A 7391-nucleotide genomic window follows, 5' to 3' on the forward strand; every position below is an offset into this window, starting at 1 on the left:
AAACAACAGATTAAATGCAATGAATCCAAATTACTCCAAACAATTCACATACATTTATGGCATGTGTATTATTAGCAAAATTACATTAATATTTTATGCTGTTTGCAGTAATTTACATAATTTGTGTGACAATATATGCAGGTGATATAAAAGTCAAGTAACTATGTAATGAAATTCAGATCTAACAACATCCTTTCCTTCTAAATGAGATGTACAGGTAATCATTGATTTACAACCACAATTAGGACCAGAATTTCTAGTACTAAGCAAGGTGGTTGTTAAGTGAGTCAAATCCGGTTTTACACTCTTTTTCACCATAGTTATTAAACAAATAACTCCAGTTGTTAAGTGAATCGTGTTAAGCAAATCTGGCTTCCCCAATGACTTTGCTTGTCAGAAGCAGTTGGGAAGATTGCCATCAACAATGACATGACCGCAGAATGCTGAACCCATCATAAATACATGCTAGTGGGCAAGTGCCCTAATTTTTATTATATGACCGTGGAGATGTTGCAACAGTTGTAAAAACGAGGACCAGTCATAAGTGACTGTAAATCTGAATGGTCGCTAAATGAATGGTTGTTAGTCAACGACTATCTGTACTTATATTTTAATTAGCAATAGCACTTACACTTATATACCTCCCAATAGTGCTTTACAGCAAGAGTCCACAACCTCTAGTTCGCAGCCCGGACCTGGTCCATGGCCCATGAGGAACCTGGCAATGAGCACGTGAAGGTCCATCCCCTCCCCCCCCGCTGCCGTTGCCAGTCCACAGATCTGGAAAGGTTGGGGACCTTTGGGCGGTTTACTATGTCAGCATATTGCCCCCAACAATCTGAGTCCTCATTCTTAAAAGAGATATAAGAAAGTATTCTAATGTCACCCTTTCAAAACAGGCCATGTCAGGAAACAAGCATAAGGAATACTACTTTATTGTTGTAGGATATCATAGAATCTTCAAAGCTTACCAGCGTTTCCCTCCATTCCCACTTACAATGAGTAGAACCGAGGGGTTATTTTGAGTCTCTTTCTTATGCTTCCACCCTTCTCACTTTCCCCAAACTGTCATTTATTTTTTCAACTCTTGTATTACTTTATCCAAGTTATCTTTAGATATATACAGTAGCACAAGTAACCAGCAAACCAGGTTTCAGATAATTTTCTTTTAATTGAGAGTTCTTGACTAGAACTTGAGGTTGAATACGTGGCAACAAATATGTTCTATTAACTTATAGTTCTCTTCATATATACAGTGAATTTCAATGTTTAAAGAGTTTAATGCAAATGTTAGATAGTTGCAAGAGATTTTTGTAATAATAAGCTGAATCCAATACTACAATTCTTAGACTTCTATTTATACATTACTTGTGCATCCATTAATTACCCTTTAGTTTCCTTCTCTCATCCCATTATGTATGCCAACTCCATGCTTGAAATCCGTGGCATATTTGGGAGCAAAAAAGAGCAGAGTAAGAATTTATTCTGTTAGCAGAATAAAATATGCTATTGGAATAACACTACAGGATAAGACTCCCTGTAACAACTGAGACTTTCCTTATAAAATGTCCCTGCTTATAACTTCTATTTGTAAAATTAGCAGATCATGAAATTAATATATTTTTGGAAAAACAGAAGGTTCACTAACCATATTACTGGTTGCCTTTTGTCTAACACAGATAAAAAGGAAAATGTTTAGCATAAGATGCACAATTATCTTAAAGATTTTGCTGTCACAAGGCAAAATGATGAACAACTTTATTAAATATTATGAGTTTACATAAATTAATGGAAAGTTTAGTAATCAGAGATTATTAAATGCATTATCAAAAACATCCCTTGAGTTTTAATAAGCCACAAACCAATGCTAAGAACACTACAATTCTCATTATTTAAAGGGCTTCTAAGGACCTTCTGAATAATAGTGGACTGTTGGATTATAGCAGTGATGGCGAACCTTTTAGAGACTGAGTGCCCAAACTGCAACCCAAAACCCACTTATGCATCCTCGAGTGCCGGGTGGGTGTGGCCCATTGGCTGGGTATGGCCAATTGGGTGGGCGTGGCTACAGTGGTAATGGCAGACTGGGTGGGACTAAAAAGTTCAATCAATCAATTCCAACTTTGCAAGATCTTTTTTTTTCCTGCGAGAAGTTGAAATTGACTGATTGAACCTTTTTTTTTTTGCACATGGCGACGGAGGCCTAAAGCGAAAAGGTTTTATAAAACCCAGCTGAAGGCCTAGGACTGGGGTGACGGCGCGCGTGCCCACAGAGAGGGCTCTGAGTGCCACCTCTGGCACCCGTGCCATAGGTTCGCCACCACTGGATTATAGGGTTCTTTTTATTTTATTTTACTATTTATAACATTTATATAATCGCCCATCTTTCAACCAACTCTGGGAATTCTCACAATCAAAAATTAGAAGATACATAAAATCATATTAAAGCTATAAAACTCAACCAATTAAAATAAAAAACTGGTGCTAAATCAGTTTTAATATGTAAACTAGTCTTATTCCAATGCTTGGGGAAAGCCAAGTCTTCACAGCCTTAAACAAGGCTAAAAGTGGAGGCCTGCCGAACTTCAGGGGGCAGAGTGTTCCATAGGGCAGGGACTGCCACAGAAAAGGCATGCAGATAACATGACATATAGGGCTTTAAAGGTAATAACATCCAGGTAATTGCATCCAGAAAGAAGCTGGAAGTCACACAACAATGGTATTACATGGGCAAACCTAGAGTTCCCCATTAGTCGGTGTGCTGCTGCATTCTGGACTAGTTGAAGTTTCCAGGTGACTTCAAGGGCAGTCCCATGTAGAATGCATTACAGTAATGCATTCAGATTAAGATGTAATAGACCCTGAGCAGGGCCTCCTGGTTCAGGAAGGGCACAACTGGTACACCAGACAAATTTGCACAAAGACCTCCTTAGCCTCAGCTTCCACCTGCTCCTCAAGCAGCAGTTGTGAGTCCAGGAGGGCCCCCGAATTGTGCACAGCTCAGTCCAGGAAATGCTACCCCATTCAGAATCAAAGATGAAGAATCATCTGGTCTTGGGATCTAGAAGCTACTACGATGAGTCAGAACGATCCCAATTCAGCTTCTACCCCAAGGAGGTGTTGGTCCGGTGGTGTAGTGAACAGGCCGATTCCCACCTCTATGTGACATATTAACCCATAGCAGTCGTATGACTACTATGGTTTGGGGTATGACTACCTCAGTTACGTCAAAGTCTCCTACGAACCCCAAAAGAAAAAAGGGTTTTAAGACAAACAGTGGAGTGCTAGACTTTTTGTAGCATATCAATTAGTCTGGTCTTGATACAATACTGCTCAAGTTATTGAAACTTCTACATAATAAAATTATTATTTGCTGAAAAAAAGATACAGGTGAACATCCTAAATAACAATACAAAGAGCATTTCAATCTTAATCAGAACATTATGCCAAAAATTATGCCAAACATATTGCCCAATCTAGAATCTTTAAAGGAACTCAAGTTCACTTGAATTTTATTTAAACATTAAGAAAAAAAATTGACTGTGGATATTTTCAAAGAAATAATGACTGTGGTTATTTTCAAAGAAAATAATGGGACATCCCTGGCAGGGCTTCCAAGCCGTATGAATTTATTCAGCCATTATAGAAAGTGAGCATAAGACTTGGATAGGCAATCTTTACAGCTAGTTTTTTAATCACCACTGATGACACTTGGCTATTTCCTCTATTAAGTAAGTATTGCTTTAAATTTTCTCCATTACATAAAGGTGGTTTTATTTATTTGAATTTCACTTGTTTGTAATTACTATGCACTATGGTTTTGGTTAACAATTCAACAGCTTCATTATAAAACATCTTTGGGCTACAGGACCACCAAGGTGTTAGCATCGATCCATTAAAATATCTACCTGTTCACTGCCAAATAAATGTAGACAACGAAACATTAAGTTTTTGGCATATCACAAAATCATGATTAAAGTCAATTAAAGTGTTATCCTTGCTGATTTGATATTAACATAAAATGTTTATTGCTGTGCTAAGAAAAAGCAGAAGCACTGGAATAAAAATCTGTAAAAATTTATAACTTGTACACTATAATAATGATAATTGCAATTCATTCTAAAGAGGAATATTTAAAAAATCACAGGGGTTTTGTGAAATGTGGTAAGTGTATTTAAATTATTAACACCTAGCAACATCACTTTAGGTTTGCTTGCATTAGTGAGACTTCAAAAAGAAACACATTTAAAAACGTATCTGAAACACTTAAAAATAGTCAACACAAAAGTGCATATTTTGAGAATTTATATACACAGAAGAAACTCAATCAACTTGAAAGGTGTTTATATACCTAAAAAATAGAAAAGTACAAGCTTTAATTTATTAAGTAACGATAATAATAAGTTGCTCTATCTTTGAAGAGGTTTATCATGTTGACCCATACATATAAACTGAAGCCCAACAGGCAAACATTGCTTAATCTTTAACATCATAACTTCTCCTTTCTAGGAAAGAAATCCATCTCTGGAAATGGAAATCCAATCTTGTAATCTTCTATACCTGCAAACTTGCCATATATCTCATCTTTGTGAAATGAGAAGCAAAAAGGAGTTATTTTTGACATTTAATGCTTGAATCCATAGGATCTAAAATTTTCCCATTCCTCCTCTTAGAATTAGGAGGTAGAAACTGCTAATCCTGATTAAGGGGGAATTTGTAACAATAAAATAAAAAATCCAAAAAATCTATAACTCTCCCCATTTAACTCTGAAATTTCTTATCTGCCAGTACTGATTTGCCAGTCAATTTCCACTGTATCATTTCTGTTCCAACTGATTCACGCTTTCAAATATATAAATAAAAACTTAAAATCTCTTTAGAATGTAAACACTCCTGAAGAAACTAAAATATTTATCATTAATTATATTTCTAAGCTGGCCAAGTTGGAGTTCTTTTGATACTATCTGTTCCCACAAGTATATTGTGCTACAGAATAGGAAAGAACAACTTATTTTTGCTTATCTGACAAAGTGGCTCTCAGCATATATACAAACAAAACTGCAATGGACAATTCTCATAAATTGTTTTAATGTGACTAATGTTATCCTCCTTGGAATGTTGTTCAACTCCTATCTATTCCAGATAGGAGAACAATTATAAGGGATAATAAGAGCTGCAGATTTGAGATCGCATATCCATTTTTTAAAAAATCATGTAATACTAATGTTAACAGTGTTAACCTTGCACCGTTGCTTGACAATTCTAATATTTTCTAATATTTTAAAATGTTTAAATTAGTGAATCCAAATATTGTTATTTATTTTTGAACACTTAGCACAGTGGTGGCGAACCTATGGCACGGGTGCCAGAGGCGGCACTCAGAGTCCTCTTTGTGGGCACGCACGCCATCACCCCAGCCCAGCCACCTGCCGTGGCCCCCTCCTCTCCAGCAGCCCCCCCGGAGAGTCACCCCGGGCGCAGCCCGCGCAGAGCAGCCGGGCAACAGGCAGAAGACTCCACCCTCGCGCCCCATCACATATAGATGATGCCGCGGGGAGCGGACAGAGGGTGTGGCCACCATGATGCTGCTGGGCCGCCTGGGCGATCTGCTGTGGCGGGCCGTGGAGGTGGTGAGTGGCCCTGCCGGCAGGAGAGGCGGGACGGGACAGGGGCGAGGCGGTTTTGGGGCACTCGGTCTCTAAAAGGTTCGCCATCACTGACTTAGCACATGTTCTCAAGTGTTACAAGACAAATGACCCTTCAATCACAGTTAGATATTCACTGAGGTAAGGAATAAAATAAATAAATTTCATTGAATTAGAAGGCTTTCATTACCCCATTCCTATGGAAATATATTCAGATATTATTCCAAGTAAGGATGTATGATATGTCAACTGTCAAAGTCCATTACTTGCAAAAATGGTTTAATTATATGACAGGTGCTTTGGACAAAATAACATATTCAGCTGTGTGAATAAAAATCTCAACAAAGTCCTTTAATCAACAGACTTAAAATAGCTTTATGATTTTTTCTGGTATTTGTCACATTACAATATGTGGAAAAATATACAATAGTTCACATATAAAAAAGTTTGCTTCAATGACAATATTGAGGATATAAAGTTTTCAAAATCCATCCTATTAATATTTTAAATAATTTGCTAATTGTTCTTTTTGTGCAATTCAATGTTTTGGATTATCTGAACTGAAGCTAAACTAAAAGAATCCATTTTCAGTTATGCAGTAATATCACCCTCAAAATGCAGCAGTTACAAACTTTACTTTCAAAATAATGACTTCATTGTTAATTATTCACTGAATTTAACATTTATCTCACAACTTTTTTTAAAAAAGCTCAGAGAAGCATTTTAGCTTTGTACCAAGAAGATTCATCCTTTAGGCAGCAGATATATTTGGAATGGTTAACACCTTAAGTCAAAGGCAAATTAAACATAAGACATGTGCCAAGGGACTTACATCTGAGCATAGCTCCAGTACACCTTCTAAAATACGTAACACTTTAATGATAGGAAAGAAATTGAATCAAAGTTCAATGCACTGTCAACCTAATCATCGAACCATTTGCTGCCTTCCAATGGAGTGGGAGAGGGCAGGTGATGGATTTGCAGTACTGTACCGTACATACGTTTGGTGTATTCATCAATTACAAAGACATACACTGACAGAGGTAGTGTTTCCCCATACAGTAACCTATGGACACTGAGTTAACCCAATTGCCTAGTTCAGTGGTTCTCAACCTGTGGGTTGGGACCCCATTTGGGGTCGATCGACCATTTCATGGGGGTCGCCAAGCAAGGCTGTCAGCCATTTTTTTTGTCTGCCATTTTTTTGGTCCATTTTTTCCCCCTTTTCCAGCGGGTGCCTTACCTCCCTTGGGCTGGGCCAGCTGGTGGTCGGCCTGCTCCGTCTCTGCCGCTTGCCAGCTACGCCTCGGTCGGCGCAGGGGGCGGAACCACGCATGCACAGCGCTCTCGGGCAGGGAAAGTCCTCGATTTACGACCGGTTTAGTCCTCGACTTATGACCGGTTTAGTCCTCGACTTATGACCGGTTTAGTCCTCGACTTACGACCGGTTGGGGTCGCGGCATTAAAAAGGTTGAGAACCACTGGCCTAGTTTCACACAATACAATCCATCACCAACTACCCAGCCACATTTTGAGCTAAAGTCCACTACAAATCTAATCAGAGAGTCAAAAGAGCACAGGGAAAACATTCAACTAACGACTATTAGCAGCCAATTGAAAACAGACAAGGTCAAGAAGAAGAAGAAGAAGAAAAAAACGATTCAAGGCACAGTATCTGCAGACAATACATCAGAGCACTAAAGAAGCCCTTACCAAGCCCTTCCAACCATCCCAACGACCTAGCCA

The sequence above is a fragment of the Protobothrops mucrosquamatus genome, unplaced genomic scaffold, assembly GCF_001527695.2.
Source record: "Protobothrops mucrosquamatus isolate PMUCROS unplaced genomic scaffold, P.Mucros_1.0 scaffold547, whole genome shotgun sequence".
Classification (NCBI taxonomy): Eukaryota; Metazoa; Chordata; class Lepidosauria; order Squamata; family Viperidae; genus Protobothrops; species Protobothrops mucrosquamatus.